The sequence below is a fragment of the Carassius auratus genome, chromosome 13, assembly GCF_003368295.1.
Source record: "Carassius auratus strain Wakin chromosome 13, ASM336829v1, whole genome shotgun sequence".
Lineage (NCBI taxonomy): Eukaryota > Metazoa > Chordata > Actinopteri > Cypriniformes > Cyprinidae > Carassius > Carassius auratus.
The window spans coordinates 2,037,171-2,062,761 of NC_039255.1; the positions used below are offsets into that span (position 1 = coordinate 2,037,171).

At 35.3% G+C, this 25,591-nt stretch overlaps 1 protein-coding gene across 2 annotated transcripts in view; it reads right to left on the reverse strand.

The window, feature by feature from the left end:
- LOC113112315 (gamma-aminobutyric acid receptor subunit pi-like) overlaps positions 1–11,041 on the reverse strand; it is a 45,098-nt gene extending 34,057 nt beyond the window's left edge. The window contains exons 1-2 of one of the 2 annotated variants that reach the window (XM_026277764.1): positions 10,960–11,041; positions 10,716–10,857 (exon numbers count right to left, since the gene is read on the reverse strand). The gene's annotated coding sequence lies outside the window, so the exon portion shown is untranslated. The remainder of the gene's footprint in view (positions 1–10,715; positions 10,858–10,959) is intronic. The other variant, XM_026277765.1, reaches the window with a different exon arrangement.
- Between the last annotated feature and the right edge of the window lie 14,550 nt (positions 11,042–25,591).

The window sequence follows — 25,591 nt, forward strand, 5'->3', positions numbered from 1 at the left end:
GAGAAACCCCCCTGCTCTCCCCCCACTCACCATCATGAACAGCCCTGTGACTGCAGTGGAGTCATTCAGGTTCCTGGGCACCACTATCTCTCAGGACCTGAAGTGGGACATTCACATTGACTCCATTGTGAAAAAGGCCCAGCAGAGGTTGTACTTTCTCCGCCAGCTGAGGAAGTTAAACCTGCCACAGGAGCTGCTGAAACAGTTCTACTCCACCATCATTGAATCCATCCTCTGTACTTCAGTAACTGTCTGGTTCAGCTCAGCTTCTAAATCTGACCTCAGAAGACTACAGAGGGTAGTCCGGACTGCTGAGCGAATCATCGGTTCAACTCTCCCTTCTATTCAAGAACTGTACTTATCCAGAGTGAGAAAAAGGGCTGTCAAAATCACTCTGGACCCCTCACATCCAGCACACTCCCTCTTTGAACTGTTGCCATCTGGTCGACGCTACAGAGCACTGAGCACTAGAACGACCAGACACAGGACCGGTTTCTTCCCTCAGGCAATCCATCTTATGAACAGCTTATAATAACGGCGGACACACTACACTTTATATTTATATACACACACACTTTATTTATCTAACACACATACTTAGTATACACTTAAATTTTGCACACAATATATATGTACATACATAACTTCATTTTGTAATATACTTGCCTACAATTGTCATTTGTATATTGTTATTCACTATCTACTTATTTGTATTTTTTATTCTTTTATTATGTGTTTTATGTTCTGTCGCTGTCATTCTGTTGTACTGCGGAGCTTCTGTCACGAAAACAAATTCCTCGTATGTGTAAACATACCTGGCAATAAAGCTCATTCTGATTCTGATTCTGATTCTGATTTATTAGAAATAGAAGTCTTCTAACATTATAAATGTCTTTACTGCCACATTGAATAAAAGTATTAAGTAAGAAACAAATAACCTTTTAAAGTTTCAAGCGTCTCTTTAAAATGTGCTCAAACTATTAGACCCAAATAACCTTCAGACTTCTTCTGCTTTCACACAAGCCTTTGTCAAAGTGAGTCTTGATGAACTTTCCTTCTCTCTTCAGACTTCATTATCTATTCTATATGTTGTCTGAAAGGTCTTGGCCCCTCTCAAGTTTCAAAAGAATACTTGATCATATCTGCCTAAAACTTAGCATATCTGCATGATTAGCATTACGACCGGAGACGTTCAGTTCCCCGAGCGACTGTAAGAGGAGATGTGAGACAGAAGAGCCACAGTCACAGCATCAGACAATAATAATGTGACAGGGAGATGATTATACTGTTATCAGCTTAAGAAATGGTCAAACATGCAAGTAGCTGCAATAATGTCAACAACTTAAAATAATGTGCTCTATAAGACTGTCCTCAAACTGTTGCTCTAACATCTGAAAGACAAAACTATAGCTTTTTAGACATTTCAGAATGCAACATTGCATAAAATTGATGCAAGCACTACCGTTTAAAAAAATTATGTCATTAAGATTTGTATTTATTTATTTTTTACTTTTATTCATCAAGGACTCAGGTGAAGATATTTATAATGTCAAAAAATATTAATATTTCCAATAAATGCTGTTCTTTCGAAATGTTCTGTTCTTTCTATTCATCTGTGAATCCAGAAAAATAAAATGCATCACAGTTTCCACAGAAATATTGAGCAGCACAACTGTGTTCAACACTGATAATAATCAGAAATGTTTCTCGAGCAGTAAATCATCATATTATTCTGATTTCTGAAGATCATGTGACACTGAAGACTGGAGGAATGATGCTGAAAATACAGCGGAGCATCACAGAAATACATCACACTTTAACACAGATTCACACAGAAAACAGCTGTTTTAGATTACAATAATATTACACTATTTTTACTGTATTTTTAATCAAATAAATGCAGCCTTGAGCAGATGATACTTTTTTTTATATACGTTTCGAAAAAAATCTTACACTTTCCAAATTTTGAAACAAAAGATAGAATGTTTATGTGTGCTGCACAGACGGCATAATGATGAAGCACTAACATGATTTAAACAAACTGATTGTTTTATGTTGCTGTGAGACCTGGGTCACTTAAGTCAATTGTTTGCAGCTTGCATGCTTTATTTAGCCAATGGCCGAGTCCTTTTGCTCTGTTATATCAGGCTTGTTGCATGTCATTTTATTGCATGTGATATTGCATCAATAAAAATGACACACAGCTTTAATCACTAGAGTGCTGCAAACTCCACTAGAGAGCATTAAACTGCTGCTGCTTCATGTTTCATGAGCGAAAAGGCTGTAAAACACATACATAGAGACTGAGTTTGTCACATCACATTCACAGTTTCTGCAGTTTCTGTTTGCACTAGATCAGCAGCTGCTGTTAGTTATTTAGTGCACTTGTTTTTCTAAGGTGAGAATGGTTAATGAACGCTCGTGCAGAATAATCACTTCAAAATTTTGCCTTTGGTTTGTTCTTTAAAGCTGGGAAGCAATCAGCGACAAACAAGCAATTAGAGTAGGGAAGCAACACGGTTTCTTATTGCCTTCCTGAAAGCAATTAAAAATGGAATATCACAGTCACAATACGAACACCAGCAATACTTTGAATAAAGCTGCCTATCCAAAACAAAACACACCAAATAAAGCTTTTTATTCTCTGAAAAGTCGTTTTTATTCTCAGTATGGACTCAAACTCACACAGCTTTCTGTCGGCCAATGGATCACAAGCTTCCTGACAGACAGGAAGCAGCTAGTGTGGGCAAACTCACATCCATGACTATCATCATCAGCACTGGCGCCCCCCAGGGCTCTGTTCTCTCCCCACTGCTCTTCTCTCTCTACGCGAATGATTGCACTTCTAAGGACCCCTCTGTCAAGCTCCTGAAGTTCGCAGATGACACTGCAGTCATCAGTCTCATTAAGGACGGAGACGAATCTGCTTACAGACAGGAGGTTGAGCAGCTGGCTGTCTGGTGCAGTCTCAGCAACCTAGCGCTTAACACGCTCAAAACAGTGGAGATGATCGTGGACTTCAGGAGAAACTGTGTTCAGAACTGTCTGGTTTTGTTCAGCTACCAAACAGACATCAAGAGTCTACAGCGGAGATTCAGGACAGCTGAGAGGATCATTGGTGCCCCCTCTGCCCAGTCTCTAAGGTCTTTACATCTCCAGAGTGAGGAAAAGTGCTAAAAAAAAAGATCCCCTTGGACCCCTCACACCCAGCCCTCGCTCTCTCCCAACTGTTGCCTTCTGTCCAGCGCTACAGAGCACTGACCACCAGAACAGCCAGACACAAGAACAGTTTTTTTCCCTGCAAGCTTTATTCAACCTGAAAAATTCATCTTTACAATTATAAAACGTCCATCACAACTAACATAGTTTATGTGAAAATTTGAAGTAGAATGTTTTTTTTATTTACAACTTTGATTAATATTTTTTACAGCCCAATTTCCTTCAAATTTACACTGAAAATAATTATAATGACTTTGTCACAGAGTTATAAGCAGATCTTGTGACTGGTTACTAAAATTGATGATCATAATATCAACCTAAACCATTGTTCCTGATTTAAACCTGTGCTGCTTGTCTTCATAATTGTATTACAGTCTGATATCATGACCGGGGTTTCCACTTCTGAGGGAAATATACAGTACATCAGATGGTCAGCGAGTGTCTGAAGCTGATACTAAATAGAAAGAGAAAATGCATGATGCTGAAGAGAAGCATTAGAAAGAAATGTGGGGATGAAACAATCTCAAAGTGATGAAGAAAAACGGTGCTCTAGGTGGAGAGAATAAAGTGTGACAGCGAACAGAGAGAGAGAAGAGCGGGGTAAAGAGAGCTGACACTGATATGATTTCTTGCCTCAGCAGAGGAGGAATTCAGGCCTGGAGTGGCCCATCTGTGGCCTTACATAAAGTGTTTTTCTCAAGTGGGGTTACAAATGTAAAAACAATTGTGTAATCTGTCACACTTAGTCCAGAGAGAGAGAGCCAGAGGTGGAGGAGATGTGAACCGTGAAACAACCAGAGATGCTCTGACATAAAACATAATCTCCACGCCTCCGTCATCACACATTCATATTCATATCTGTCTATCCACTCATCCACCTGTATATCCATCAATAGATCCATCCATTCATACATTCCTTCATCCTTCCATACATCCACCCACCCATCCATTCATCTGTACATCCATCCGTCCATTCATCCTTCCATCCATCCACCCACCCATCTATTCATCTGTACATCCATCCATCCATCCATCCATTCATTTGTACATCCATCCATTCATTTGTACATCCATCCATCCATTCATCCTTCCATCCATCCACCCACCCATCCATTCATCTGTACATCCATCCCTCCATCCATTCATCCTTCCATCCATCCACCCACCCATCCATTCATCTGTACATCCATCCATCCATCTATCCATCCATTCATCCTTCCATCCATCCACCCACCCATCCATTCATCTGTACATCCATCCATCCTTCCATCCATCCACCCACACATCCATTCATCTGTACATCCTTCCATCCATCCATCCATTCATCTGTACATCCATACATCCTTACATCCATTCATCCTTCCATCAATCCACCCACCCATCCATTTATCTGTCCATCCATCCATCCATTTATCTGTCCATCCATCCATCCACCTGTACATCCATCCATCCATCCATACATCCATTTATCTGTCCATCCATCCATCCACCTGTACATCCATCCATCCATCCATACATCCATTTATCTGTCCATCCATCCATCCATCCATCCATCCACCTGTACATCCATCCATCCATCCATCTGTACATCCATACATCCATCCATACATCCATTTATCTGTACATCCATCCATCCACCTGTACATCCATCCATCCATCCATACATCCATTTATCTGTCCATCCATCCATCCACCTGTACATCCATCCATCCATCCATACATCCATTTATCTGTCCATCCATCCATCCATCCATCCATCCACCTGTACATCCATCCATCCCTCCATCTGTACATCCATTCATCCTTCCATCAATCCACCCACCCATCCATTTATCTGTACATCCTTCCATCCATTCATACATCAATTCATCCATCCATCCATTAATCAATTCATCCATACATCCATTCAAACATCCATCCATTCATCCGTATATCCATTCTTCTGTACATCCATCCATCCATCCATCCATCCATCCATTAATCCGTATATCCATTCTTCTGTACATCCATCCATCCATCCATTCATCCGTATATCCATTCTTCTGTACATCCATCCATCCATCCATACATTCATCCGTATATCCATTCATAAATTAATCCATACATAAACAACCATTCATCTGTACATCCATCTATCCATCCATACAATCATTCATCCATCATCCATACAACCATTCATTTATCCATCCATTCATCCATCCTTCCATACATATATGCTTTCCTCTAGACATTCATCCATCTATTCCTCTATAAATGCTCAGTCTATTTCACTCCGTAACCTCCATCCCACTTTCATTCACATTTCTAAAACTAACCAAGCATCCTGATGAAGCTCATCACTGAATAATAAATGAAGTGAAAGTATGACTTCACTGCTGTGTGAAGTGTTTCTCGGAGGATCAGTGCTGATTCACGGGCATACATGTACTCACTCATTTATGATGGATGGATGGATCCCACACAGCCCATGTACAAAGCTATTTGTTCTGTCAAATTTGGCACCTGAAGGAATAATGATAATCTTGTATCTTGAGCAACATCAAAGGGAAATGAAGAAGAAAGGAGCAAGTAAGGCCCATAAATTAGCTTTGATAACCTGATTGTTAGGTGAACTCTTATTTGATTTGGATGCTGACAGGAGCGTGTGAGCTTCACCCACCTAATTAAGTGCTTTTTTTTTGCCCCATAACCCAATTTCAACAGATAAAGAACAGAAAGCATGTAAAACAGCATGAGGGGGCTGAGAAAGATGCACAGAGAGGAGGAGAAGAGCAAAAGGACAAACTAAGACCATGTTGAAACCCAGCAGTTATTTATTTATTTACTTATTTATTGCATCAATCAGATACTATTATAGTTTTCATGAACAGTTTGAATGATATGATATATGAATGAAAGATGCACATACAAGCTGTTTTTATTTTGAAGTTTTAGTAGATGTTATTTGAATATTTCAATATAGATTTTATTAGTTTTAATTGTTTTACATTGTTTAATTGTTATATTGTTACATTTACTGTTTTAGTGTAATTACATTATTTTACATTAGTTATTTTACATTACTAAATCAAAATGTGAAATGTTTCAGTTGTAGCTCACTAAATTAAAATAAGTTTCAGTTTTTTATATTTAATTAATATAAACATTTCACTTAACAATAATAACTCTGGAAAAAAACTTCTGTCTAACATCTAATTTTTATTATTTATAAAGAAACTCAAAGGCTGTGAAGAAACTTAGGCTGAGTAAATGATGACAGATTTCTCTGAAAAAAATAGTTAAAGAAAAAAAGAAAAGAAAATAATTACATCAGAGATAGATAGATATATATATATATATAGTGTGTGTGTGTGTAATATCATATCTAAAATATAATACATTATATAAAAATGTATACAAATTAAGATTAATAAATAATTTACATTGGTTTATAATTATTAAATATTCATATTTTTTGAGAAAGAACAAGGAAACCACTATTTTGGACATACACAAATAAATGAACATTTAATTTATTTTAAATATTACAAATAATTAAGAAAATCTAGGAAATCATTAAGAAAAATATAATGATTAATATTATTAAAATATAAAATATGAATTATTTACACATACACACACACAAAACAGCTTGATGATGAAGATGGCTGATCCAGCACAAAGAACTAAAAAAAATAATAATAATTAGGCTTGTTGTTTGGCTAGTTAAAGTGGGTTAGTTAGTCCCTGCTGGTATAGATGTTATAACTTATTAATATGGATGTATAAAAAGAATAATAATAATCTTCTTCCACTGACAGCCATTCAAAATAATGTATTTTGATTAAATATATTTTTTTTCAGGTAACATATATAGAGTATGTGGCTGATCATTAAGAAACTACTTTTGATGTTTTGCTGAGGCTCAGGCTGTAGTTGTGTATTAAACCTCCTCTGAGATCCTCTGTGTTTTATCATTTCCCGTAAGTTCTTTGTTTGCATGTACTGCATGTGAAACCAGGCCACATTTACACAGAATCAGGCATTTAAGAGCTAGTTAACAGGCACTTCCTGCCTCATGAGAGACAGACAGGAAGTTTGACCAAACCATTCTGAAAAAAGGGGGAAAGGAATAAAGCGTGGATTTTAGAAGGTATGAGACATAGAAAAAGTCACACCGGAGCAATATTTGTATTTAGATTTAATTAAAAAAAAATCTAATATAATTTTATAGTTATTTGTGAGTTATTTTAGTAGCATTGATATCCAGATGTTCACTGATGGACTGAAGTGCTGTGGATTATTGGGATGTTTTTATCAGACTCTCATTCTGATGGCACCCATTCACTGCAGAGCATCCATTGATGAGACACTGATGCAATGCTACATTTCTACAAACCTGATGAAGAAACAAACTTAAATGGCTTGAGGGTGAATAATCCATGCAAGAGTAATCAATAAATATAGAGTGAATTCTACTGACTCATAGTATTTCTGGTGTGAAGAAGAGAAAAGAAGGTTGCTTGAACACACACCTGAGAGAAGCTGCAGATCTGACGCTCCTTCTGCATCTCAGTGTGTGTGAGCGAGGGTTTGAGTTTCTCAGGCTGAAGACATAATGCTGGGTTAGATAACAGTCACGGTTGTCTGCTGCGCTCACTGTCACGCCTCCACGGCCCTTTTGTGTTGCACGGGATTATTGTAACAGCGGCTTCTCGCAAAATGTGCTGTGGTTTAATAGAGCAAGATTCTCACTGAAACATGTCTATTTCAAACCAAAAACTAAATTATATTTTGCATAAAGAAAAACAAAACATTTTGTCATGAGATCTTAATGAGAATTTTTACTGCATTGCTGAAAATAAACTTTTTTTTTTTTCTTTTAGAATCTTAATAATGTAAGGCATCCAGAAGTTTTGCATGCAATATTTTTGTAATTCTTATTCCCAAGGTTAATTATAAATACAGTAATATATTTAGAATACAGTAAATTGCAGTGACCTGGACAAGTTCTTGACGGTTTTTGTGAGATTCAGCTCAAACCTTTTACACTAAGTGCAAAAAGTAATTAGATGCTGTTTGGATTAAGTTCATTAAATGAAAATAGCAGTGTTTGTACTAAGTGCATACAGTAATTAGGTGCAATTTGCAAATATTTTATTTGCATTAAGTGCAAATAGTAAGTGTAAAGGAAATTCAATTTTCACTTCATGCACAAATGCAAATAATAAGTGCAATTAGATGTGATTTACAAAAAGTGCATCAAGTGAAAATTTCAGTATTTTCTTTGCACTATAGGCACAAAAAGTCAATTACGTATAAATAGCTGTTTTTTTAAGCACAAGATGCTATTTGCAAAAAGATCATTAAATATCAAAACCAGTAAAAAAATAAAAATCAATTAAAGCCCTAATAAATAACACTTTATTTCACTTTTGAAATATTCTATATACATTTATTTAAAATAAATGCCTCTCTGAGCTGCGATGGGAAGGAATGAGTCAGACAGTGCTGGTCTGTTTGCACTGGTGAAACATATAGTGTCAAAAATGTTTTCAAACTGCTTGGTCATTTATAAGAACAGAGGAGAGAGCAATTTTGTTGTCATTTCACCTTAAAGTGCGTGTATAAATCATCCCTCACATGCTGACACAACTCAAATGTCACATTCAACCAACAGAGAAAAGCAATAATTTTTACAGTCCCATTCTGAGAAGAGAAAAGCTGATAAAAACAGCTGAGCAGGCTTTTGCTCAGTGAGTTGTGAGGTGAGGAATCCCGAACAGATAAGCGAGCAGTTTAACTCTCATACATATCCATCCTGAGACAGTGTGGGTTATGAGCATTGTAGATTCATCCCCTCAGAAGTGAAGGAGTCTATCATTTATACCATTCTTGTCTGAAGTGAGCTGAATGCAGGCGCTTGTGCTGAATCTCTTACTTTTTGCTCTTTAAAGCGTTTTAAAAAGCTCTAATGGCCATTATGTGCTTCCTGATGATGAAGAATGTGTCTAATAACTAGTGAGCAGTCTTGCTGAATACCCCATGCATCGACAGCATCCTAACTGAAGTTAAACATTATAAGTGACTTGAAAATCTACATCACTTGAATTTTGGCTTCAAATAAAAATCCTATCTTACCAATATAACTTTTTCAGTTTAGACAGGAGAGAATACTTCTAGTAAAGATTTCTTAACTTATGGTGTTCCCCAAGGATCCGTTTTGGCTCCCCTTCTTTTTTTCTTTATACATGCTTCCGCTTAGTTCCACTGTTATGCTGATGACACAAAAATGAAGTGCAGGGGTGTTAAAGCTTTCTCTACAATTGCCCCCAGACTCTGGAACGATTTGCCCATTTCTATTAGACCGGCTTCTTGTGTTCGATCTGTTCGATAAGGCTTTTCATTCCGGTCGCAGCTCTCTTGTCCACGGAGTTAAGTTTGAAATATTAACACTTGGAAAGTAACACACTCTCAAGAGACGTCCAGCGCACGAGACTCGGCTGGATGATGTGATATCTACTGTAAACGTGTAATTGCTGGATGATGGAGGTGTAATCACTGCTTTACTGCTTCTGTAGTGGCTCTCAGGCTCTGCCAGAGGGAAAACAGCTCGGATACTCGCTGCTAAAACACACCGTTCTCCGGAGGATAAATTAGTGACTGGAATAGAGTCTTCATCCGTCTTTTTCTTGCATTCCTCACCCATTTATTTCTCATGGACACGGAGGCCTCCCGTGGCTCTTTGAAAGGCTCATGCACTCATTACACATTCACACGCTTTGAGATCGAAGGTCGGCATGTGCTTTAAATTGAGATGTAGTGAGAAATCGTATTCTGATCTTCCCAATTGTGACTGCTTGAATAATTAATGCTACTATTTTTTTATTCCCATCTCTTTCTGCTTCTCCCCCGCCTCATTATTTCTCCATTAGATCTCATTGTAACAATATTTTCATGATAATTATACATATCCTCTCCCCCCCACAGACTCTCATTTCTGTTTGTGCAAATAAAATCTCCATTTAAAAAGGCCTAAATTTAAGATTTTATATATTTGAATTGCATATGCACTTTCCATGCGTTTATTTCACAACTAATAAACTCAGTCATATATACATGTTTGATATCATGCAATTCTGAGCAATTAAATTGCAACCCGCAATTGCGACAAAAAAAAGTCAAGAAATGTACTTCCATGGGTTTATGCTGATACTAAGCAAATTAAATAAATGCATTTTGAAAAAAATAATTATGCATTTTTTTTATAATAAACTATGCCATGATTTTGAGGAATAAAAATCTGAAATCTGACCAGTTTGTAACACCTGCTTTTAACAACACTTTTCAATGAGCCATGTGTATTACACCACAAATCACCATACAGTCAGTAATACTACAATGTGCATAGTTATTCAATTGCAAGGGAGACATTGAATAGTCCAGACTATCATAGTGGCGTCTTTAGCTACCATGAACTTAGTCTTAGGGATAGTAGGAGCAAGATGAAACCGTACTTAAGTGCATCGTTGATGAGGACACATCTGCCTGGAACCATACGAGCTGTAGCTTGTAAAATGTGCAATAGATGACAAAGACGTTGTTGGCAAACCGAAGGTTACAATTGAGCTGCCTCCATATGCGTGCACATTGAACCCTCTGCATCAAACAAACAAATAAACTCAGTGACACCATTAACTAATTTACCCATCTCATTTACATAAACATTCCCTAACGTCATATATACAAGCAAGTACTTACATACAGGTTCCTCAAACCAAGGCCAAAAATACCAGAAAGCATTGTTGAGAGAGTTTTGCCATGTGGTTAACACATCCTTCCCACCTCATACTTGTTCTCTTATCCTTTTTATGTTACCAGGCCTCTCACTGGCTAGAGTGCCCCTAGTGACAGGATTAAATATTGCATGTATAAAAAAAGTTAATGGGAACAATGTAACTGTAAGGGCCCTATCTTGCACCCAGCGCAATTGACTTTGTACACCGACGCATGTGTCATTCCTATTTTGCACCCGCGCAAAGCGCGCTTTTCCCTCCACAGAGGCACGTCGCTAAACTAGTGAATGAACTTGCGCTCCCTGGGCGGTTCAGCGCAAAAAAGGAGGCGTGTTCCGGCGCAAACAATCCCTGGTGCTATTTTGCTGTTCCATTAAACAATTGCGCCACTGACCAGAAAAAACCTAGTCTAAAGTCAGTGGCGCGTTGCGCGTTGTTCATTATGCTATTTTAAGGGCGCATGCTTGGCCATAATGTATAGCGTGCACAACGCGCATACACTTTGCTCATGTAATCTACACAGATGCAACAGTTATTTTTGCAAATCATAAATTGTTACACTAAAAAAATATTAAAACATGAGATGACGGAAATCATTGTGGTGTGACACGAAGATGTGAAAAAAAAATAGGCATAAAACTAGCTCACAAATTATTCAGGCTAATTATTCTCCCATCCCCATACAACACAACTTCTCTGTCTTTCACTGCTCTTACAAGAACATCAGTCTCCTCGGCTGTGAACCGCTCCTGGAATGCGCCTGGTAAATACGCCATAATAATAGCAATCCATAATGGAACTTGCGCACCTGCTTTTAAAGGGAATGTTGGATGACGCTCTGATTGGTTTATTTCACGTTACGCCCAAACCACACCTATGAATAATGAAGCTACTTCAGACCAACCCACTTTAGATTTGCGCCGGGCGCAAGAGCCATTTATCCCTCCGGGAAAATAGCAACAGCGCCGAGACCCGCCCACAAACTTACTTGCGCTTCGCGCTTTGACACTTGCGTTTCAGATCGTCAAAATAGGGCCCTAAAACTGTTACAAGTTTAATTTGCCTGACAAATATATGCATTACAATAAGTTTTTTAGTTTATGTTAACACAATTTTATCCAAATGAATGGAAATGTATATGCAATCCAAGTAATGGAATCTTAAATTGCAAATATTTTTGTATACATTATCGTAGTTTTCGTTTCACTAAAAAATTTGGATTTAAAAAGAAAACTGGGTTACAGTGGAGAATTTAATTAATAATAAAAAAAATAAAAATATTTCACCGGTTTCAATTTCTTTATGCATAGTTTATGTAAGATTCAATTATGATATGATACTGTAGCAAATACAATCAATGGCATTTTCAATTCAAACATAAATCAATAATCAGGACGAGAATGCAGAGTCTTAATGATGTGATCAAACCCCTTTATGGCTGTTATTCTTGGAACTTGTGATCCTGGAGCACAAAATAAACTCATCCCTCGTAAAAGATAAGAGGCTTGTCATTGATCTCAAATCGAATCTGGCTCTTTACCTTGACTCTAGTCTTTTGTCGAAGAGGTTGCATTGGAAATTCAAATGCAATGCTGTAAAACACCAGATGTATGGATCTGAATGAGGTGAAGGCTCATATTTCATGTTGTTTTCATCTCTTCAGTCCTCTGGTGTGAGGAAATAAGCAGCTGTCCTTCCAAGGTCACCTCCGATGATATACAAGCACATAAACTAGAGCTTTACCTCCTGTTTTTCTCCATGCAGGTAAATCTCTCTCTCTTGTATTGTGTGTCACTTCTGTTTATTAATCTGCTCGAGCAGCTGCAGACTTCCTCATTCACTCAGGCTCTATTTCACCAAAATATCATCCGAGTTATCTCATGTCTTTGCTTTATTCTCCACAGAACCGACATGTTGTTAACTCATGTCTTATTTAGTGGCTCTTAATTAATACACGCCCATAATACAGGTGTGTTATCCTAGTTATGCAATGTTTTGATTTAGAGGTAGTGCAATTATTATTGCTGCTCCTGTTTGATGAATTGCATGTGTTTCCTCATTTGTAAGTTGCTCCCCATATTCAAATGAAATATTTCCATACATATGCTTATATATCCATACATGTATATGAAATATTGTCATATAAAGTAAAAATGTATGTGAAACCTATTATGAATTTGTATATATAGTAAATCTAAAAATAGATGTGCTTTTTAAAAAAATATGTAGATAATAAAAGATAATAAATGTAAATAATCAGAATAATTTGAATGCATTGAATTAAAAGATTTTCAGGCAACATTTTTTGTTCTTACCCTTTGAAGTCAGAAAACAAGGAGTGAATGCATTTGATTTAACAATGTTCAGATATTTGTACTTTAAAATAAGACAAAAATACTGACGATTAACATTTTTTTGCAGTGAAAAGTGATGCAAATCAAGTGCTTTTGGGAATCTAGCTCAGTCTTCCCACTCACTGAAAACACACAAAAACTGAGTTTTCTCAGAGTTTCTCTAAGCACTGAAGGTCATGATAAACATATGACCTTTCGCAGCCGCAAAGCCTTTAAAATATCTGTGTAATCATTATAACCCTCTGTTTTTCCTCATTATTTCAGTGTTGAAACGGTGTCTGGCTGCCTGAAGGAGATCTGAGTCACAAATGTTTCTGTAACTCAAAGGTCTTGTGTTGTTTTTCTGAAGGTCGGTCAGTGCATAAAGACGGAGTGTGAGCTGGAGCTGAACAAACACAGAGAGAGGGAATGGAGAATTACTCCAGATCCAGTGTAAACATTCAGTGTTTTATTGTTGTGCTCTGTTTAGTTTCAGGCATTGGGAACATATTGGGAAATAGTGGTTTGGAGATTAATATTGATTCGTGAACCATATAAACAACCTGCCAGTGATCAAGGCTTTGAGCACCTGCTTCCCAGAATGCAAAGATTTCTGAATAAGTTCCTGCAATTCAGTAGCATTAATTTAGCATTTATTTCAATTCTGTTGCACATTTAAAGCAACTCACATCAGCCAAAATGCTTTACATTTATTATATATAGCAAAAACCATATGCATGTGTAAAAACAGTAAACAAAATGTAATATAGATCATTTAATGTTTAGATTTCAATGGCAAAATTTATTTTGTGTGTGTGTAAACACCATTAAATTGTAATGCAAAAAATAATAAAATCTTTCTTAATTGTGCTTAATTAATTTTTTCTTGCAATGATATATTTTACTGGAAAATAGGGATTAATTTATTCATTTATTCTTGCAATGTGAAAACAATTAATTGTTCCTGCATTATTTTAGTATTATTTATATATTGTGATTTATTTTATTATTATCAGTTTTTGTTTTAATTTTAGCTTTAGTACTTTCAGTACTTCAAATTATTTATTTCACTTCTTTCCAATGCATCATTTGTCATTTTTTTGTCATTTGTAAAAAATATATAAATAAATACGTTTTCATCTAAAATGTTTGTTTTTTCAGCTTTATTTTAATTAGCAAAAAGTTGTATAGCGTTAGTTTTATTTAACAATAACAACACTGCTAAACTGGCTTATATATTGTGTTTAGGTACTATAAATTAAACCTCAAATCTCCAAAAAGTTAACTTTAAGCACCAACTTGGAAGTCGAAGTTAGATGCAAAATAATTGCTGGAAAGTCTCACGGACAGGTCTGAATGAAACCTCTTCCTATCACTCCAACGCATCTGTTGGAAATAGTGATGCTGTTTGCTGTGGGAATCAGTCGTGTTAGGTCTTCTCTTGGATAGCAGAGTCATAGAAGAATGAAAAGAAAAAGAACATGCATTCATCCGTATGTCAGATTTATTTACATCGGCACACACTGAAGGCAGAAAGTGACCTGAGGCTCAACACAAAACAGAAACCGTCTCATGCACAATATTCTACATCTTCTGAAGTCATGCAATGCATTTTTTACTGATTACCTTCCCCTTGCCTCTAAACCTCCTGGTGAATGTCTACTTTTATGTTGCATGTGAGAAGTAAAGTTGAAATGTTTAGAGTTTTGCAGTGGAAAACAAGACAAAAATAGCATAAAATTATTTCATTGCAATGACAAAACATTCCTAGATTAATATATTATTTTAGTATTATTTATTATGGAAGCTGTTTCCTTCAATAAAATAAAAAAAAACTTTTAATTTCACTTTTTATTCTTCTCAGAATTGTTATAAACTCTCAACTGTCAATTCTTAGAGAGTAAAAATGAAAGTTTTCTTATAATTGCGAGCTTATATCTCAAAATTCTGACTTTATAACAATTATCTCTTTAATATTTCTTATTTGCATTACATTTATCAGATTTATGCCTTTAGCAGATGCTTTTATCCAAAGCGATGTACAGTGTATTCAGGCGATAATTGCAAATGCAGTGCTCTACCAAGTTTCCATAATTTATATGCTATTTTAGTATTTATTCATATTTTTAAGTATCTTCTATGTTAACACAGTCAGTTTTCATTTTAATTTTAGTTTACGTTTTGGTAACTTTATTATATGCATTCATTTTTGATTTTTAAAAATACTTCTAAGAGAAAAACATCAGCAGAAGTGACTTGTTCTTGAGACAAAACAAAACGTCTTATGATGTGTTTTTTTTTTTTTTTTTTTTTCAAAGGATCTATTTTTAACTTGACATCGCATCTTAAAAATGCTTGAAAAAGTAGTAAGTACTAAGTAAGAAGTGTTATTCTGGATTATAGACTCTATGTGTTTGAGTTAAAATCATCTTAATGCTGGATGTGTTTCAGGTTTTGTCTTCTCCAGATGTTCACTGATGGACTGGAGCGCTGTGGATTATTGTGAGGTTTTTATCAGACTCTCATTCTGACGGCACCCATTCACTTCAGAGCATCCATTGATGAGACACTGATGCAGTGACACATTTCTACAAACCTGATGGAGACACACACTCATCCTGATCTCAGATGAACTGAGATTGGGTCAGTTTATATACATTTTTGGCTCAACTGTTCCTTTAAATTGATCGAAAGTGCCGGTAAAGACATTTATAATGTGACAAAAGATTTCTATTTCAAATAAATGCTGTTCCTTTGAACTTTTTATTAATCTGAGAATCCTAAAAAATGGAATGCATCACAGTTTCCACAAAAAAAAAAAAAATTGTGCAATATTGTATCTATAAAACAATGTAAGGTTTGTCCTTGGCTCTCATCTGAGAAACTGTTTGTGTGTGTTGAATGTTGAGCGTGTAATATATATTGAGCTCCTGATGTGGACCTGAACAGACAGGATAATCACACTATTCCACATCCCAGCATGCATTAAATGACTTTCTCAAATGATAAGCCGCATGAAACCATCAGCTCGTCTCTCAGCCAGACAAACAAATCTCAGCAGACTATTACACACGCTGCTTTAATACGTACCGGCCATCCCCAAAAGATCAGCTTCGATTAGATTGAGCTTCATTGTCAGTGTGACTGAGTTAGCAACTAAACAGAAGCTGCAGCATCGCATTTAAAGAAATATCATATCATGTTTCAGTTATTCATCTTGACAAATTATACGTTCAGATCTAAAAAAAAAAAAAATGATGCACACAAAACAAACAAAAAACCCTCATGCAAACTATTTGCATCTATTTGATTTCATTCTGCTGCTTCCCTTCTTCGCCTTCTCTCTAATTAAATTTCATTTGCTGTCTCTTGTGCAGATTTACAAGCCCTTTGCTGAACATATCAGCACTAATTCCACATGAAAGCCTTTTAATAGGGAAATGATTCACTAACGACTTTCCTCACGCTGCTCTTTCCACGCTCGACATGAGAAGCTAATCTCGTGGCGTTTTTATTTATTATTTCTTTTTTTTTTTTTAGTTTGAAGCACACGTCGAGCAGCATCCTGGCTCTTGCAGAGTTGAGATTTGTGTATAAAGCTTTAATAAACGATAAAAGTTAGTTCGTTTCCAAACTTTGCAGTGTCTGATTTTATTTACTGTAGTACAGCATATGTTGATTTGTTTGCACGCCAAATTGTCAATACACAATAGCTGTGATTTACGTTTCTGAATATTTTTTGTCTTCATTAACACGTCATCTGTTGATTACAAGCTGAATTATGAATGAAGTAAGCTTTATTTTCATTTTGTGATGAGTTTACATGTATTCCAAAGTTTTATTGGGCATTGTATTTGCAATACAGACATGAAATTGTAAATAAATATCAATATGCCAAGAACATCAGGATTACTACAGTTTTACTATAGTAATGTAGTAATGTCATGGTTGTTATATATGTGTGTGTGTGTGTGTGTGTGTGTAAGAGAGAGAGAGAGAGAGAGAGAGCGAGAGAGAGAGAGCTACTGTGGATAAACCATAATGTTTTTATCAGTGAAGGGCGCCATCTGCTGGATCTCTGTAGAATAGCGTCATTACGCATTTATTCCCACACAAATGAGTAACACAATAAGTCATTCATCATAAGAAGGCACGTTTACATGAGAAATGCTAGCTATATTTATTTAACTTAATGCAAACTCGCATAGTGGAAAAATAGATTTCAAAAGACTTAAAATGTTGAGTTGCATGGATTACTGAAGAGCCACAGACAAGTGTACAGTTCTAGTTCTTTAGTCTGTCTGTGATGTTTTAGTGACACCTGCTGGTTTCACATGTGTACTGCAGAACCGTGCGGGTCACATTTCGCCCAAAAAACAAATAATTATATATTATTGATGAACAATTAGCATTTTTTTGCATTATTTGCTAAGCACATTTCCCTCAAAACTATGCAAAATTTTGTGTGGAAACGTGAAAAACTTTTTTAAAGTCGCTGGGGTATATTTGTAGCAATAGTCAACAATGCATTGTAATGATATACAGATTTTTCTTACAAAAAAAAAACAAAAAACAATTATATTACAATATATATTTTCTTTACTATCACTTTTTATCAATTTAACACATCCTTGCTGAATTGATTTTATTTAAAAAAGAAAAAAAAAAGGATTGACCCCAAATTACTGACCAGTAGTGTATATTGTTATTACAAAATATTTATATTTTAAAAACATAGCTTCTTTTTTTTTTATTCATCAAAGTATCCTAAAAAAGTATCACATGTTCTGAACAAATATTAAGCAGCAGAACGGTTTCCATCTTTGATAATGAATCATCATATTAGAATGATTTCTAAAGGATCATGTGATAATGATCCTAAAATTCAGCATTGCATCACAGAAATAAATGATCATTTAAAGTATAATACATCTAAAAACTATTATTTTAAATTGTAATAATATATCACAATATTAATGTTTTTTTTCTGTATTTTTGATCAAATAAATGCAGGCTTGATGAGCAGAAGAAACTTCTTTCAAAAACATTAAAAATAGTAATGTTTCCAAACTTTTGGTCTGTACTGTATGTTATTATATATTTTTTTAATTCTATGTTGTACGTATTTCTATGCTGTTTTCTGTTTTAATGTATTTTGTGGACTTTGTGGAATGTGTTAATTATCTCTCAGAAGCGTGTCACATGAATCTTAATCTGTGTTTGTTGAATGTTGTTTGAAAAATCTCCAAACTGTTCGTTTTACATACAATTAAAGCAAACATTGATCAAAGATATTTTATTTTTGTATACTTAAAAAAAAAAAATATATATATATATATATATAAAAAAAAATTTTTTTCCTTTTTTTTTAAGTATACAAAAATAAAATATCTTTGATCACTGTTTGCTTTAATTGTATGTAAAACGAACAGTTTGGATATATATATACTGTGCCTTTCATATATTTCAGTCTACATTTGATGAAAACTGTATTTTGTTGTTTATTATACATGTATAGAAACACGTCCACCACTAAATAAAAATAAAATAAAAATACATAACAATAGCAGATTTACATCTTGATTTTCTGAGGAAAAAATGTCTCAATTGTGAGTTTATATCTTTCAAAAAGTCCTGATTACCTTTTTATTTTCATTCAGTGGCCGAAACAAGCTTCCATTCATAACACATCTAATAAAAATCAGCAAAGGAACATGCTTTACAAATCAAAACAGTAATAATAAAATAACTGAAAATAATAAAATATAAAATTGTAATTTTAATAAAAAAATTAAAATCATAACATGTATAAATAAATAATATTTTTCTCTTTTTTTGGCTTATCGGAAGGGAGAGTAAATGATAATTTTGGTGTACTATCCCTTTAAACGGTAAATCTGAAATGCAAAGTGTTTGTTTGGATGGGACATAAATCAGAAAACACCTGCAGAGTCTTCCTTTAGATTGATCCTCCTCCTACAGCAGATGCAACATAATATAATTAATATAATATAATTTCCACAGAAAGAGAAGAGAAAGCTTTAGTGTGTCTCTGAAAGAAGTTTTACTCTATTCTCATCTCTTTTCTGTAAAAACACCTGTCAAAGTACATCAGGAAGATCCTCGTTCTGTATTTCCCTTAAGATCAGCAACACGGTGTAATACGTAAAATATGATTCTTTTGTCAAGACGCTCAGATTTTCGTCAGCAGATTGAATAAATGCTTAAATGAAATTTAATAAAAATATGTATTTAGTAATTTTATAAAATGTATTTAAAAATAATAATTTATAAAAAATTATTAATTTGAAGAAAATGAATGAATAAATAAATAAATACTTAAATGTAATTTAATAAAAATATTTAGTAATTTAATAATATTTATAAAAAAAATATTATTTAAAAATACAAAAATTATGAATATAAATAAATACTTAAATGTAATTTACTACAAAATAATTATTTAGTAAATTAATGAAAATATTTTTAGTAATTTAATAAAATGTATATAAAAAATGTATATATAAGAATAATGCATTTAATGAAAACGGTGTGTGTGTAATGTAACTTCAATGTAATTTAATAAAAATATTTATTTAGTAATTTAATACAATTAATAAAATAATAATATATAAAAAATAATACATTTAATGAAAATAAATAAATAAATACATGTGATACAGTTTGTAAACTCATCTGATTATTAAGAAAAAAATTCATAAGATAAAAAAAATGCTTTCAGTTGACAACAAGAGTTGAGCTCAACATCACTGTTATTTCTTAACAAATATGAGCCGCTCAGAGAAATGAATATCTCACTGCAAAACTGTAACCTGTTTACGTGGCTCTTGCTGGAGGCAGATTACTTCATGACAGAAGTACAAGCAAACACAAAGTTAAATGACCTTTTAAAAGGCCTTTTTAGGCTTGTTTCGCACAGCGACCCAGCGCTCGTTTCCAGCTTTATTAGTCGTTCTCTTGGTGACAGCTGAAAGTGAGAATAAAGAGGAGTCAAAGTGAGAAACATCAAGCGTGAGTCTGTCGGCCGCTGATAGAGATGCAGTCTGCTTCAGGTTTCATTTCTCTCTCTTCTTCGGGTAATTATATAATGTGTTTCCCCGGAGGACGCCGTCTGACATTCTCTTCTTCAGCTTCTCCGTTAGAGAAGCACTTTCTTCTGCAGGACACACACGGGTTCAGATGTTTGCTTGATCTGTGTGAAATGTCAGCGCAGTCGTTGCTGTTTCTGACCCTGATGATGGAGAAATGTGTTCTTGACTCTTCAACATGTAGAGGATGAGGAAGACGATGGAAAGCAGTTTTCAGACTTACACTTTTAACACATTAACAAGAGCATTAGCAAGAACATTAACATTTAACTGAAATACATTGAGTCCGTAATCCATATTAACTCTTCCTTTCAGCTTTTATCTTCTGAGTGTGTGTTTATTGTCACATGGTCATATGAGTTTATCTTCTTCATCAGTGCGTTCATCATGCTCCTCCATCCATCATCATTCATCACTGTGTTATTAGAGGTTTTGATTGGGTTTATTGTCCTGTAAGAACTGATTTTATAATGCATATTTTTATGCAAAATGTTGGATATTGCATAAAACTCGAACACAGTTACATTTAATTCGGTGCTTTGTAATATATATAATTAAAATGTCTTGGCAAGTAACCTGAAATAAAATATTTTATATATTAGGTATTTCATTTGACATTCATTTTAAGTAACAAAATTGTTGTTGTTGTTTTAATGGTTTTAGTTGTAGCATAATAACCCTAATAAATAATTCTTCACTCGACTGATTCTGCACAGTGCATCTTCACCAAATCTAGATCACGCATGTTTTCAGATTGTAGTAAATGTAACAAATGCAAATGTGATCTGTTCCTGCTTTCCCTGGGAATCAAACCCATGATCGTACAGAACTGCTGATGACAAAAGCACATTAATCCAGTTTTATCATCATCTCTTGACTCATAATTCAGATTTCTCTGTCTCTCTCTGTTCTTTTCACATCTTCAGATGCTCCGGTCGGGGTTTAGACGGCGCGCTCGGCTCTTACAGTTTTTAGTATTATTTTGAATACATTTGTATATTTGTTTATTTTATTTTGAATTTTTTGTTAAAGTTTTAGCCAGTTAGGTTTTTATTTTACTTACACTAAAGAACACTTAGAAATGTTGCCTTGAAAGCTATTATTTATTTTATTACAAGCACGTTTCTCATTTTAATTTATCTTTACTAAAATAACTAAAAATGTAAATAAAAAATAATAACCTATATTGACATAAAAACTAAATAAAACATCTAAAAACACACAAACAAAAATAAATAAATAAAAGAAAATGCTAAAAAGAAATTTTAAATGACAACACCCATTCTAAAATAAAAACAAATTCAAAATATTAATAAAAACTATAATAGTATAATTTTTTTAGTGTTAGTAAAGGATGTTCCTGAAAGTAAATAAAAAAAAATTCAGTTTAGTTTATAGGGGAAAATTATGCTTTTAGTTTCATAATAGATGTAATCTATAATCTTCTGAAAGGGTGGGAATGCTTTATTTCTGCTGCATGTGCACATTTGACTGTTTATGCACCTAAATAACCATAAAATAATAAGCGATAAAGATCTGTGTCTGTTTCTTTCCTCACAGCGGCGAGAGTTCAGCTGTAAATCTGAAAGACGGTTCATTTATCTCTCTTATATCATTTGCACTCAATAACCAGTGTTGTGCTAGTTACTAAGAAATAGTTACTAGTTACAGTTACTAGTTACTTCATTCAAAAAGTAACTCAATTACTTTGTTGATTACTTACACCAAAAAGAGATGCATTACTGTTAAAAGTAACTTTTTAGTTATTGTAAAAAACTGTTTTTGTAAAAAATAGGCTAACGATTGCATCATAACCAGGGACTCTCTGTCGCACAGTAGAGAAATTACGGTATGGACAGGAGGAGAAGCTCGCAGGCAATATTTTACTGTCTATGAAGCTATCTAGGGGACATGGAGGCATAAAGACAAGGGAGATAATTAATCAGAATACTTACTAAAGTGTGCTCCTGTTCACGCTCGACTTCTCTGGAAGATTCGGTGGGTGATTCAGATTTCTCTTGGCACAGCGATGAGAAGAAATACATGTTGCTCACGTGACATCTGCGTCATCAAGCTCGTGTGAGTCTGTGCAGTACACCCGACCCCCAGGAACTGCGTGCTTCTTATTCACTTCATTTTTATCTGTTGAATCCAATGGGGTCGCTGTGTCCATTTCTTTTACTGTCTACGATCCGAACTCCCAAACTAACTCAAATGATTCGCGATCCCGCTCCGAACTGTCGAACTAACTCAAATGATTCGCGATCCCGCTCCGAACTGTCGAACTAATTCAAATGATTCGCGATTCCCAAACTGACTCAAATGATTCGCGATCACGCTCGGAACTCCCGAACTAATTCAAATGATTCGCGATCCCCAAACTGACTCAAATGATTCGCGATCCCGCTCCGAACTCTCGAACTAATTCAAATGATTCGCGATTCCCAAACTGACTCAAATGATTCGCGATCACGCTCGGAACTCCCGAACTAATTCAAATGATTCGCGATCCCCAAACTGACTCAAATGATTCGCGATCCCGCTCCGAACTCTCGAACTAATTCAAATGATTCGCGATTCCCAAACTGACTCAAATGATTCGCGATCACGCTCCGAACTCCCGAACTAATTCAAATGATTCGCGATCCCCAAAATGACTCAAATGATTCGCGATCCCGCTCCGAACTGTCAAACTAATTCAAATGATTCGCGATCCCCAAACTGACTCAAATGATTCGCGATCCCGCTCCGAACTGTCAAACTAATTCAAATGATTCGCGATCCCTGACTCTCAAACTAATTCAAATGATTCGCGATCCCCAAACTGACTCAAATGATTCGCGATCCCAAAACTGACTCAAATGATTCGCGATCCCCAAACTGACTCAAATGATTCGCGATCACGCTCTGAACTCCCGAACTAATTCAAATGATTCGCGATCCCAAAACTGACTCAAATGATTCGCGATCCCCAAACTGACTCAAATGATTCGCGATCACGCTCTGAACTCCCGAACTAATTCAAATGATTCGCGATCCCCAAACTGACTCAAATGATTCGCGATCCCGCTCCGAACTGTCGAACTAATTCAAATGATTCGCGATCCCCAAACTGACTCAAATGATTCGCGATCACGCTCCGAACTCCCGAACTAATTCAAATGATTCGCGATCCCCAAAATGACTCAAATGATTCGCGATCCCGCTCCGAACTCTCGAACTAATTCAAATGATTCGCTATCCCCGAACTGATTCAAATGATTCGTGATCCCGCTCTGAACACACGAGAACTCTTTGGCCACATCTGCTGTGCTTCAAAAGCTCTTGCAGCAGCTCAACACTGGTTTTCTCTGAGGTGGTCGGATCACATCAGATTGTGGTTAATCTTACTTATATCTACTCTTCCTCTCGCTGCAGTTTGGTAATATAAAGATTCCTCCTTTGAACTCCCACCTCTTCTGTGGGTTTTATTGTTCTGGGTCTGAATTTGGGCTCCTGGGGTCTCAAAAAAGAAACATTTTCAATCTCTAAGGTGAACGTTATGACAACACCAGTGTTGTGCTAGTTACTAAGAAATATGCATTACTGTTTAAAGTAACTTTTCAGTTACTTGTTTAAAGAACTTTCTTTAATGTTCCCATTAATGCACTTTTATGCGTTATGGTCTATACAAACACAGTAAAACAGAAAGTAATTTTTAAAAACTATTTTGATTGAGGCAGATTGAGGCAGACCATAACAAACTGAATATTGTATATCGCAAGGATTTCTGAAATAAATAACAAAACACCTGAATAATATATATATATAAATGCTGTTTAAAAATGAAATCTATGTTATCATGCTAAGGATCTGACTGAAAGCCGGCGACTCCAAAGTAGAGACAGGCTGCATGTTTTCAACAATGTTTCACCTGTATGAGAAAAACATACAGAGAATCACTTAAGACACTTTGCTGTAAACCCATTCCACATAATAATATTCATTAAAACTGTATGTTAACACGTAGGAGCTTGCTGCATGAATCCGTGAGTAGGCTACAGTTTACAAATCCATGGGAACAGATTGGGAAAGTGTGCGCGCAGATTATGAATTTGTGGGTACAGATTCAAAAACCGAGGGTACGGTTACCAAAATCTGAGCACGGATTGGAAATTCGTGGGGTAGGATAGGACATTCGAACCAGAAAGACACAGCTTACATTTGACTTAAAGGTTTTTGTCTTTATGCTCAAATAAAGTGAAATAATGAGCATATTTCCACTTTGAGAAACTCGTGTTGCTCTCGCCTTGACTCGCCATAACTGCAGCTCATACTAGAATAAACGGAAACACGTGAGTTAATTTATTTAAAAAGTAATGGGTTACAGTATTAGTTACTGTCTAATGGAACTGGAAAGCAGATGCAGAAACACTTTCAGATCACTGAAGAACCAGGACTGACCAGGTTTCATGAAGGTTTTCAGGTTTTCAACACATGCAGACCTGCACTTCAGAATCATTTAAGCTTTGACGTATTCCCCCAGTCATCAAGCAATAAAATATCTGTAATAAATGCTAACTAGGAACTATTCTGAGTCTCTGATTAATTCGCTTCTCATTCAAGGGCCGTATAAGAATATTATCCATAATCCAGCCAATCAGAGTTTGTTAATAATTCTGATTGTCTGTTAATCACAGAGCTGTTAATCACAATGTTTCACAAATTTACAATGAAAAAATGAATAAATCTTGTTCTCAGTGCATGAGAAGAGTTTAATTTCCATAGATTTTAAGAGCAACAACTCCCATTTTGTATATATAATGTATGAACTGTTTTTTAGTTAATGTTTATTTGATTCCAAGCAATGAAACCGTTTTTTATGGTTTTAGTTTCAGTGAACTATAGTGTTAGTATCATTATTTCATCCTCCCTCCACAGATTCAGGCATTCATGAGTTAATTCATTAGCAGAAACTTGACTGATCAATGTTAATTGTGATGCAGGATGTAAACATGCTGTTTTCAGAGTAGAGTACGTCATGAGCGCTGCGTTGGCCTCCTTTATTAAAGGTTTAATCAGTTTTTCTGGATTTCTGTTCCTAGAAATTTGAAAGAAGGCCACAGTCACCATCGAGAGCTCTTTTGTGTTTCCATGAATAGCTATTGATTCACAC